This window comes from Perissodus microlepis, chromosome 5, assembly GCF_051167445.1.
Source record: "Perissodus microlepis isolate ML-2025 ecotype Zambia chromosome 5, ASM5116744v1, whole genome shotgun sequence".
Lineage (NCBI taxonomy): Eukaryota > Metazoa > Chordata > Actinopteri > Cichliformes > Cichlidae > Perissodus > Perissodus microlepis.
Window position 1 is genome coordinate 32181774 of NC_140465.1, and position 13308 is coordinate 32195081.

Consider the following 13308-nt stretch of genomic DNA (forward strand, 5'->3'; position numbering starts at 1 on the left):
TTCTCTTTATTGAAAAGTGACTCTAAGAAGATGTTTAAATTAAAATATTCGTTTGTAAGCCAGGTAAAGTATCTTTAAAGAACAGATTCAGGTTAAAAATTTGAAAGCCCTTAGCGATCCAAGATCAGATCATGAATGTGGTTAGCTATTCTTATAATTCAATTTATACAAAACTTTCATCAGTAAAAGGTGCGCAAAAAGAGTTGCACAAGTAAAGGCACAGCCAGTAGCAGAAGAACAGATGCAAGGAAAGACATATAAAGTAGACGGTGGCTAGAGGGTAGGCTTCAACAAGCAGACACAGTGTTTTAAAAAAGTCTAACGCATAAAGAAATAGAAATGTAATAAAATTGCATCTGAAGAACAAAAGCACCAAGGACTATGAAGATGTTTTTAACCAAACTTTAAACAAAGCTTGCCAACTTTTAGAAATAAGCAATATTGTTTTCTTACAGCACAACATAACACACCAACTCCATCACTTTTTTTTTAATTTAATAAAGATTTGTCTGTGCTGTGTGTCAAATTAGGGCGGTTTTGACTCATTGAAGGTTCTCTAGCCATTGCAGGGCCATTTCAATTCAATTTAATTCAATCCAATAAACTTTATTTATCCCTGCAGGCAAGTTTTCATGCTGGATAAAAATACATTAAAACAACACACTTGCAATGAATATAAAGAGTCACCAAACTCACAGAACACTCGGCTTAACAAAAAGGAGCTCTAACTGTTTACATACATACCCCAAGATTACCAAAATATTAATTTTAGGGTACATACAGTACATATGTTAATAAGAGATTCTAATGTGGATACGTTAGGGGAGGTTTTGTCACACACAAGCAACAAAGACAATGTAACACTGGGAGGTAAAATAAAAGGGTGGGTGCTATTCTCAAACATTAGCAAATTCCTGAGGTCTCATAAGAAATTAAACCACAGAAGCTCATACAATGTGGATTAAAAGCAACCTGGAACCTGCTCTGCATCTCCTCTCTAGCTACGCTCTATGAGATTCTATCAGATCTATCTATAGTTGAACTAGAACATTTTCTTTGCGATGTTGAAGTGAGCTACAGGCCCTAGGTTAAAATCAGCACACCTGCCAAACATATTCTTCTCAGTTTTGAGAAGATCAGAGAAAAGCAACTGGAGGCCCAAATCAATAGTGCATCATCTGTCTTTTACTATGTGAATTTCAAGCCAGTACCTTCCACTTGCATTTGCTCACTACAAAGAATTAAAGCATGGTGGCTCAATGTAAGGAACGGGTTGGCAGGTGTTGCCACTGTTTTTTATATTGATATTTATTACGTTGCATGAAAGAGGCAGCTCTTCTTAAGGCAGCGCTTCACTTCATATATTCTTCTATTTGACTTTAGACGGGGATGCTTTCTGAATGCTTATGTGGACTGATGTTAGTTGTCTTTACATGTACCATTCACCCTCTTTCTCAATGGTGTCAGAATATCAAGCTTTCAAATAAACCATACACTCTATTAATAATGTTATATCAGTAAAGAAAAGCTTTATTGTTTAGTATCTATGACTCATTTATATTTTCAAGTTTTACAACTGTATGCTATATATAATTACAAGGCAGCAAGAACCCATGCGTTTCTGGTCATCTGCCACTTGAGCATACCCAGAACACCTCCATGGGAAACCTCCCGTTTAGTTCCTTTCCATGCACAGAGACAGTTGCTGTACTCTCTCTTCAGATGCCTGAGCTCCTCACCTTAGCTCGAAGCCTGAACTCAGCTACCCTATGGAGGAAGCTTATCTAGGCCGCTTGTATTCACAACCTTTCCCTTTTGGCGATTACCCAAATTTCTGGGTTGGAACATAGACTGGTAAACTGAAAGCTTTATATTTCAGCTCACCTCTCTCTCTTCACCACAACACACGGTTACAACGCATTACTGCTGATCCTGCACCAATCTGCGAGTTCAACTCACGGTACAGATTCCCATTACTGATTAATAAGATCTCAAGATACTGTTTCCCCCAATCCAGAGGGAGCATTCCACCATTCTCCAGCAGAGAATGGTGGAATGGTGGAGAATGGATGTGCTGACTCTTATCCAAGCCCTTTCACACTTGGCTGCAAACTGCTCCTGTGCATGCTGAAGGTCACACTCTGATAAAGCCAACAGAACCACATCACCTGCAAAAAGCAGAGATGTCATTTGGAGGTTCCCAAAGCGGACATCTTCTTCACCATGGTTATGCCTTGAAATCCTGTCCATGAAAATCAAAAAACAGGACTGATGACAGGGAACCCTGGTGGAGTCCAGCACACATTGAAAAAGTGTTTGTATTTGTGCTGAGGACTCAGACACAGATATCACTTTGGTTTATAAGAACCTGATGAAAACAGTTATGAGCCATATATCTTTGAACATGGTTTGTTATAACCAGTTCACCACAAGCACAAAGTCCAATAACAAAACACCACTGTGGTTTAGATCAGGCAGCCAGTTTCTCACATGAGCATTGAAGTTGGAACCCCTTCCAAGACCCCATCTAAAGACTCAAAGAACTGCTGTTTTGTTTCATATTCACAGACAACAGTCAGAATCTTACCCCATGTGACTCAAATTGACAAGAAGCGACTCTCTCGCTCAACATAATTCTGATGCTTAGTGGGGGATCCCCACCAAGCAAGTATCCCCATACTTACTTGGTGCCTCTCACTATGGGCTACTCCAGCCCTTCTCCAGGAATCCAAAATCCTTGCTCTGCTTGAAGTAGGTCTACCTACTAGATATAACCCAGTTATATCGAGTGGATAGCGCTCATCTTGCACTAGCTCTGGTTCCTTCCCCACCAGTGAGGCGAGGTGACCAGTGAGTTATTCTTTAGGAAAATTGTCAAAGCCAACTGTGTTAGGTTGCTTAACACAATTGGGAAGTTGTGTTCATCAGCTGATGGTTACCTGTACAGCACTTTGTGTAGTTTGCACAGAAATGCATGTGCATCTCCACAAAGCTGTACAGTTTTGGCCCTTCTTGCTAAACAGGACTTCATGTGATTACAGTGGGGGCATGCATGTGTGGGAACTTTACTGTGACTTACCTTGGAAAAAACATACTTATTTAAGATTATAAAGTAAAAATAAAAAAAGTTTTAAAAGTTTATTTAAAGAATATTATCAAAATGTCATTGTGTGAATAAGAAGCAATTTTATTAAATTTAGCAGTTCATAAATGTTGTGGGTATATCATATGTGCATTTTTGTTAAAGATAAGATTGGGGTCAAGGTTTTAATTAATGAGTTTGATATAATCTGCAATAAATATAGAGACGTGCTGACAATCTGCCAATGCTAAAGTGCTTTTACAAGACAACTGAATGAACAGAGCTAAATGCATATAAGAACGTAAATACAATAAAAGACATACAATGTAGAATAAATAAAAAATTATAAAAAGAAAAATAATTTTACTCAGAGTATTTGCAGAGTATTTTATAAAGCTATGTGTGGATAAATATCTGCGTATATTTATTCAAAAATGTGAAGATTCTTTAGAAAAATCACACCTGAACCAGGGTAAATGTAATGGCACTGTGACTTCACAGATGCTGACATGCTTGTGGCAGCGGGCACTTGATTAGTACTTTATAAATAAAACTTGGCAAAAACATAGTTTACCTATAAATAATATAACTCATTGAAATATTTCATATAACGTAATGCTGTCCCAGGATTTTTCTCAGAGTACAGGTAACCCTGCTTATCTTGCACATTTGACAGACATCTGAATTATATTAACTCATATCTGTGTGTTCATCTTCTGCAGTATGTGGCTAGAAAAGACTTTCAGATATCACTGAGGTTCCTGTAGCCCAAAGCTAAATCACAGTCCCACAGAAGATGTTGTAAAGTACTGTGGCTTGATAATCTTTCCTGATCTGATCCTATCTTCTTGCAGGCAATGGAATCTCCTTCAAAGAAAGCTTGCCAGTTGAAACAATCTGCAGATTTTTTGCAGCTCTTTACATCCATTCTTTCACTAAACAACACTGAAGCGAAAATTCACAGTTTGAAGCTTTGAAGCTCAGTAAAAACAAATGAGAAAATCTGGGCGAAAATAAATGAGACACCATAGTTAACAGGGATATAAATAGAGATGTATGATTCTCAGACTTAGAACTGTTTCAGATTTAATGTTAGCTTGCCACAGTTTTTGGAACAGCAACCAGACTGACTCAATGCTAAGCAGTCCAAGAAACCTAAAAATAGTCTTTCATATTTACCACATTAATCTTTCCCTATGCCCCTCAGAGACATTATATTTGGGGTAAAATCCAGTTATTTTCCCAAAGAGAGTTTCTTTAGTCATATAATATTACCAAGGCATTGTATTACATTGTGTATGTGTGTGTGAAGGGGAAGGCTTGTTCGTAACGCAGAGGCAATTTATTGCATACCAGTCTATTTCACTGAGATCTTAAGAATGTATGAGGAGAAAATATCAGCATTTTGTGTTCATAATGCAATTTTACTGCAGAGCCACAGCTCACAAATGGAGAAAGCGCAATATTCTGCAGCACCCTTCCACTGAGCTTGTGTATACAGTTAGGTTTATATATATTGGAGATATATATATGCAATAAGTTGTGAATTGTAGTTGCTACTAGTTTTAAAATTCTGCTGTCCTTTGTTTGAACATGACAATTTCTCAGTAAGCTAGAGGGTTCCTTGCAAATTTGTGAAGACATCATTCAGTTGCAATGACTCAAGGCTGTAAGGCTAAGTTTGAAAGGTGTTCATGTATTAATCCATGAATAACGGTGCTGTTAAGCATACCGAACAGAGCACAAGTCAAGGCTTGTCAAGCACATCAGCTTAACCTGAGATGCCATGAAGTGAGTTCAAGTCTGATTTTCCTTTTCAGAAAGTTTCATCTGAAAAAAAAGAAGAAAATGAAAGTATCACTGAAATGGTCTCACTTTTGAATATATAAGGCATGCCATGTAAGACACATTGTAGTAAATATGGTATACTTATTTGTGTCATTTTACAGCTTTGCTATTGTGACATGCTCTTCAGTCTTGGTATAGTATTGTACTTGTACTAGTCCAGTGCTTGTTGTCGCAACCATTTTAGCATAAGCAAAAGTTGTTGACCCAGTTAGTGGAGTTTCTCCGCTGTTTAGACAAACTGGACCACACTAAAATATACAGTTTCATGATTTCATTATTTCATGTAGGCATGGATGGCTCTGCATGGATGCCATCACCTGACTGCACTTTTTCCTTCCTAAAGAATAATAAAATACAAATAAAGAGGTTATGATTTATATTTATCATCAAAATATTTATGATTAGTTACAATGAACATTTGTGGAAATATATTTTGGGACTAATCCTTTAGGCAAAAGTGGCAATAAAAACATTATAAAGACATATTAACCCTTTAAAACCGGTCAGAGCGGCACGCTCTGTTTTGCGCAACTACTTTTAAATCCCAGTAGCACTGCAACCACATAAGCTATTGCAATAATTTTTTTTGCATATGAAACCGGAGAAGTTGTACTTACATCTTATGCCATCAGCTTGTCCTAGGTCACAGTTTCCTTCCACATATAGCTTTGCAAAAATTGCATAAAAAGCACTTGCAGCAACAAAAACATAATATTCCAGAAACACGCTTTGCCGATCCGATCAGCTGTTCATAACACTTCCTACTTGGAATAGTCAGCGCGAACTATCGCATGTCCGCCATTACGTGCCCGAAACCGGAAGTGACGGCATTTTTCGCGGAAATGTAGTTTATTACCATCAGGGCCTTATGAGCCTATACTGGTGTTTTTAAAAGTTATGTTTGACTTTATGACTTTCTGTGTCGTTTCTGGGATGCTTAGGACTCATATTGCACTGCTGGAAATAGTTTATTTTGATGCATTTGCTGCTTTTTTTTTTTATAATATTTATTTTCGTTTTTCCTGCAGTATATAAAAATTGGTGTATTTCAAAAATAAAACTATGAAGACACTCAAAATAAATTTCCTGTGGTGGGAAACTATTTTGTGCAACTTTTTTGTATTTAAAGTTTTGAGGGATAAGCCTCTTAAATTTCTCTAACTAGAAATATATGTTAAAAAACAAAAACGATTTTCAATTTTTTTGTATTTTATTGCACTTTTTTGCAATTTATGTAATTACTATGCACTTAATGCAGACATATTATTAAAATTTAGGCTGTAATGGTTGTATTGATGTATAGCAACTTGAAATGCTCCCAAAACTGGCACTACAACATGTAAAAATATAATATAAGCTCTGGCAGACTTGGTTCTATGGTAGGTCTTAAAGGGTTAATACACATGAACTGTGTGTTATTGTTAAGTTTTACTTGAAGTAAAATAATTTATTCTGCAGAAAAATGTTTCCCATCACTAATATTGCTGGAATTCTTTTTAACATTGAGCATATCTTAAATACTTTATATTCCGTCTAACTACCAGTAATGCATTTTAGTATGTAAAATCATACTTTTGTAGCTGATGTCATGTCAGGACTACATATCTATAAAAAAAAAGCTTTCAGTGAGCTCATAAACACATTCCTACATTTTAAATAAAAAAAGTATATTAAATTACAGGGAGTGCAGAATTATTAGGCAAGTTGTATTTTTGAGGAATAATTTTATTATTGAACAACAACCATGTTCTCAATGAACCCAAAAAACTCATTAATATCAAAGCTGAATGTTTTTGGAAGTAGTTTTTAGTTTGTTTTAAGTTTTAGCAATTTTAGGGGGATATCTGTGTGTGCAGGTGACTATTACTGTGCATAATTATTAGGCAACTTAACAAAAAACAAATATGTACCCATTTCAATTATTTATTTTTACCAGTGAAACCAATATAACATCTCCACAGTCACAAATATACATTTCTGACATTCAAAAACAAAACAAAAACAAATCAGCGACCAATATAGCCACCTTTCTTTGCAAGGACACTCAAAAGCCTGCCATCCATGAATTCTGTCAGTGTTTTGATCTGTTCACCATCAACATTGCGTGCAGCAGCAACCACAGCCTCCCAGACACTGTTCAGAGAGGTGTACTGTTTTCCCTCCTTGTAAATCTCACATTTGATGATGGACCACAGGTTCTCAATGGGGTTCAGATCAGGTGAACAAGGAGGCCATGTCATTAGTTTTTCTTCTTTTATACCCTTTCTTGCCAGCCACGCTGTGGAGTACTTGGACGCGTGTGATGGAGCATTGTCCTGCATGAAAATCACGTTTTTCTTGAAGGATGCAGACTTCTTCCTGTACCACTGCTTGAAGAAGGTGTCTTCCAGAAACTGGCAGTAGGACTGGGAGTTGAGCTTGACTCCATCCTCAACCCGAAAAGGCCCCACAAGCTCATCTTTGATGATACCAGCCCAAACCAGTGCTCCACCTCCACCTTGCTGGCGTCTGAGTCGGACTGGAGCTCTCTGCCCTTTACCAATCCAGCCACGGGCCCATCCATCTGGCCCATCAAGACTCACTCTCATGTCATCAGTCCATAAAACCTTAGAAAAATCAGTCTTGAGATATTTCTTGGCCCAGTCTTGACGTTTCAGCTTGTGTGTCTTGTTCAGTGGTGGTCGTCTTTCAGCCTTTCTTACCTCGGCCATGTCTCTGAGTATTGCACACCTTGTGCTTTTGGGCACTCCAGTGATGTTGCAGCTCTGAAATATGGCCAAACTGGTGGCAAGTGGCATCTTGGCAGCTGCACGCTTGACTTTTCTCAGTTCATGGGCAGTTATTTTGCGCCTTGGTTTTTCCACACGCTTCTTGCGACCCTGTTGACTATTTTGAATGAAACGCTTGATTGTTCGATGATCACGCTTCAGAAGCTTTGCAATTTTGAGACTGCTGCATCCCTCTGCAAGATATCTCACTATTTTTGACTTTTCTGAGCCTGTCAAGTCCTTCTTTTGACCCATTTTGCCAAAGGAAAGGACGTTGCCTAATAATTATGCACACCTGATATAGGGTGTTGATGTCATTAGACCACACCCCTTCTCATTACAGAGATGCACATCACCTAATATGCTTAATTGGTAGTAGGCTTTCGAGCCTATACAGCTTGGAGTAAGACAACATGCATGAAGAGGATGATGTGGACAAAATACTCATTTGCCTAATAATTCTGCACTCCCTGTATAGTAATACATTTTAAAAATACATCTAAATTAAATAACTTGAGCAGTGTTTGACACAACTAACTATTAAAATTAAGGTGGTGTGTTGGCAAAAAAAACTGATTCATTCAGAAGACTGATTTGTCAGAGATGATCGTCTGAAAATTCTGGATTAAATAACCTGTGTTATTAAACTAGACATGGTAGCAGTTCACGTCCTTTATAAACCCTCAAAAATGTTCTTGCTGATGTGCTAAAGGAGTGATTATGTGAAGTTTCTTCACACTTACACAATCATTTCTTAAAGTCATACATGTTGGCTAAGGTGCAATTAGAAAAAGAGAACTTCGGTGTAAAAACTGTTATGGTAATAAATCCCATAATTTACTCACTAACGTTATCTGCATATATATAGTAATGCATGTATCACAGCTGATCTTAAAGCAGTGCTTGTCTGGCAGCTTGTGCGACATGCTAATTTCCTGTCAGTCACCCATGGGTCATTCCATGTTAAGTCTACATGGGCAAACTTCAGCTGTCTCCCATTTGCATAAAAAGTTTATGATACAAAGTTTGAACATATATAATTATTTCTGCTTTTAGCGTGATATATGAAATACTTTTCATATTTTTGGTCCGTCTGCCCTCTTTCAGGCCATCTGTTTTGCACATTGAAATCAGAGGCAGTGTTTGAACATGAATATCTCAAAAATCATTAAAGATAAAAGCCTGAAATGTTCACTGACTTTTCTTACCACCAAAACGAATCACGATCTGTAATTTGTAACAGATACATGACTGAGTACTGGTTGGCTGAAATATGAAAAAAATGACAAAAAAACCCCCAAACATTCAAGCTATCCTGTAAAGTCCCATATTTGTGCGTGTACTAATAAAAATTTCATATTGCTAAAGAAAACTAGTTGCAGTTTCTAAATATTATATAATTTATTTTTAAAAAAAGCTAAATAAAACATGTAGAAATCTTCATAGCATGAAATTCTTAGTCACAAAAAGGAAAAATAATAATGGATTGCATTTATATAGCGCTTTTCTAGGCACCCAAAGCGCTTTACAATTCCACTATTCATTCACTCTCAGGTTCACACACTAGTGGAGGCAAGCTACAGTTGTAGCCACAGCTGCCCTGGGGCAGCAGAAGCGAGGCTGCCATATCGCGCCATCGGCCCTTCTGGCCAACACCAGTAGGCGGTAGGGTAAAGTGTCTTGCCCAAGGACACAACAACCAGGACATAGAGAGCAGGGGGATCGAACCGGCAACCTTCCGGTTAGAGATGAGCTTCCCGATCCCCTGAGCCACGGTCGCCCCAAACGCTGTCATTCATTCGACGTCCATGGAACTATGACAAATCACATTACAGAAATAAAACTATCATTAAGTAGTATAATCTGAATAGAACACAATTATTGAGTTTTCAGATAATACCTTAAAAATAAACAAAAGAAAATTATTTTTGTTAAATATGTACATATTTAACAAAAATAGTTTTCAGATAATACCTTAAAAATAAACAAAAGAAAATTATTTTTGTTAAATATGTACATATTTTTCCATTTTTGAGAACTACTCTACCATTTGGAGACCTACTATGCCTTTAATAATGTTTCTTTGCAACAGATTGAAGACCCTAATAACAGCACAAATTTTCCTCAATCGATTTAAAATTCTATCCTAGGACACTAATTCCAGACTCCTGGAACAATAAATAGAAACACAGTGATGCCTACTGTAGCGCTTCAACGCTTTGACACAAATATCATATGATAACAATATCAGGTTCTTGAAATGTCTCCCATTTGACTTGCTAACTTCACCTCAGAGGTGGCTTTGGGTGGTCTTTTTGTGCTATTCCTCTCTTTGTTGGTTATTTGAAAAAGCTGGCCCTTCTCCATCTTTCCAGCACTCTTGCTACTGCACTAAACTAACTTCCCTTTACATCCATCACAGCAGATTACATCAATCAAGCCATGTCATCTAATCCCTTTGCCAATCTCCCTGAGTCTTTTGACCTGGGATAAAGTCGACTTTATCAGTCTTCTTTCACTGAGTACTACTCTGTGTAGGTATTTTAAAAGGCCTCTTTCTTTTTCTTTTTTTGACTACAACTTAATTAATATCTATTTCATATTATTCTCTATTACCTCTTATCAGTATTGTTGCCAAGAAGATGTATTTTTATTTTTATCATTTTGCAAAACAATAAGTATGCTTGGTGCATCAGGCATACTTATTAACAGAAGTATGCCCTATGTCAATAACATAAAATTTAGATATTTAAAAATGTTGCATAACTGTAAAATGTGATTATGACAGTATCTTGAATTAAAGATAATTCTGGCATCATTAAGTAGTTGTTGTAGTTCATGTGCATTAAAATTCATATATACAGTCATATGTTTATACTATATATATATATACATATAAACATATACGAGTCAAGAGATTCATGTTGTCTTGACGGCTTGTGTCTGATGACGCAAGCATGTGAAGTGAAAGAGGCAGCTGACCTTAAGCTTTCACTTTGTTGGTTTCTTAAATCAAATAAAAAACAAAGTGCTTCAGTCTAGTCTGTGCCTGTCATGAGTGTGGGTTAGTGTGCTGATCAACCAGAGACTACAAAGGCGAAAGAGCACCATAAGTGTCAGAATTAAAGGGTTTTTTTTGTTTGTTTGTTTTAAAGTTGGTGTTCTTCCAAAATTTATGTGTGACAGATAAGTCTAGCACATCAGGACTTATCCAGCAACAGATCAGACACTGATGAACCTAAAGTAATTCTCTGTCTTTTCTTTAAAGATATATTAATGCTTTCAGTGTCATTTTCCACCTACAGTACATTAAAAAATGAGGCCACCTAAAAATCCACACATTTCAAGTAACAGGGAATATAAATATTTATAGTAATGACCTCTAACGTGTTTGAACATGTAAGATTTTTATTTTAAATATACTGCTAAATAAATACAGAAAGATGTGTTTATTATGAATGAAAAGCTTTACTTTTGTATTATGTGAAATATATGACTTGAGAGTAACAGTTAAATGGCTCTAGCTTTAATCTACTGTAAGAAAACAACAAGAACAAAAGCTCTTTTCTAACCACTATGGTCAAAGAAAGAACTGAAGGTTCTCAGTGTTACAGCTGTGGAGCTGTTTGATTTGACACAAGGTCACGGGGAGATTTGATTGACATGCATGACTACTGCCTTTGCCACAGAGGAGACTGCCTTGGCAGCACCTCCTCCTTTACGCACCTCAGATGGTGATCAGTCATTCACAAGTTTGCTGCCACGCGTCAGCCTGACATGAGTAGGCAACCTGACAGATTGACCAGAGGAGCGAAAGATGGAGAGATTTTCTTTTGAATGTATTTTACTGACTATATATATATGTGTGTGTGTGTGTGTGTGTGTGTGTGTGTGTGTGTGTGTGTGTATACAATAAATATAAACATACAAATATTTTTGCAAAGATTTTCAACCACTGAGACTTTATGGGGTGTTAAGGCCCTTAAGCCACTAGCCACCTCCTATCTCTACCAGTGAAATGTGGCATAAAAAAGTCATTATACAAACTGAGCCATTACCTCTTTTTTTCCAAGGGTATAGAACATTTGCATGAAATCACATATATGAGAGAGAAAATGATGGCAAGGCAGTTTTCACATTTCACTTCCAACAAGTCATGCTTCAGTATGGCAATTACAGACGTGGTTCACCTCTATTGGCTTAGTCATAAACTCTAATTCTCACATAGTAGTGATTAATTTGAATTTCTGGAGCTTTAAAGGAAGCTTGGCTCCATAACATATTAAATTTTTAAAGGGGGTAAGAAAAGAAAATCAACATCAAAAATTGCAAAAATTCATACTGACTGCTACCACTGGACATTTTCTTTCTAATAATCAGTGTGAAATTTGTAAATTAAGCCTGCAAAAAACCAAAACTCAACAATAACAACCTTATACCATCATATGGCATATTACACCTTGTGAACTGATGACAATGCTGCAGTTTGTTTAATATGCAAAATAGTTCAGGCTGACCTATTGAAGTTGCTTGTGGTGCTAGTACAAGCCTGTCCATAAATGTGACATGTTTTAACATTAATGTTAATGGTTTTGATTGAGAGTCTGCTGACTGTGGAGGATCTTTGGTGGATCAATACAGACTGCACATATGTAAATGTAGTCATTAAATCTTTCTGCTGTTATGTGGGTGGCCTCATGAAGTATGCAATAGCCAGTGAAATATATTAGAAACAAATAATTCCCATTAGTGAAAAAAAGATTGGTTTTGGATGTAGAGAAGGTGTCCTTCTTTGATCGAGACTTAAAAAATATTTTTGCATGTCTCTGCAGAGGTGATTAAGTGAAGTTAAGCATATGACAACATCTGCCACGGTTGAATGCAAATTTACTGTTGTCTCACTCACACTACCCACAGTATCAGCAAGAGTATGGCAATGCATTCTTATTAAGTCCTCATCTGTATGATGGAAATAGGGACACAACACATGAGCACATTTAATCAGAAAGCCCTGTAGTATTCTTCGAGCCTAAACATTACTTACCCACGCTGCTTGCATAGTCAATTCTCTTCTTGTTAATACATTTGACCTCAGGTACAATGCTTTCTACTCTGTGTTTCGTAGTCTGATAGTCAGGGTTTGAAGTTAGACAAAGAGAGGACACCTGCAGAAGTGGCAATGTTGCAGCACTATACAATGCACCATGTCTAACCTCAATTATTTATCTAATTGATAGGATGAGACCTATTAGATATATTTTTTCAGCTTCATTTGAACATCATCATAAAGAGTCAAGTGGTTTTAGTATCAGTGACTTTGTTTCCATTTTTTTTAGCGTGTCAAAAAGTATCATTTTTAAAATCATACAGTCAACACACACTGCATGCACTACTCAATTTTAGAATATGTGCATAAATCTAGGTATGTAAGAAAAAAATAGGAAAAGTAAATCAAAAGTAAAGCACTGTTGACAGTTGATACTGTTCTAAGTAGAGGGATAGAATTTCCAAACAAAACACAAATAACAAAATCCGTTTAACTGTGTGATTAATGAAAATTGTGATTAAACAGCAGTGTATGTCTCCTCTTTGGAAACTGCGGTGAAAGAC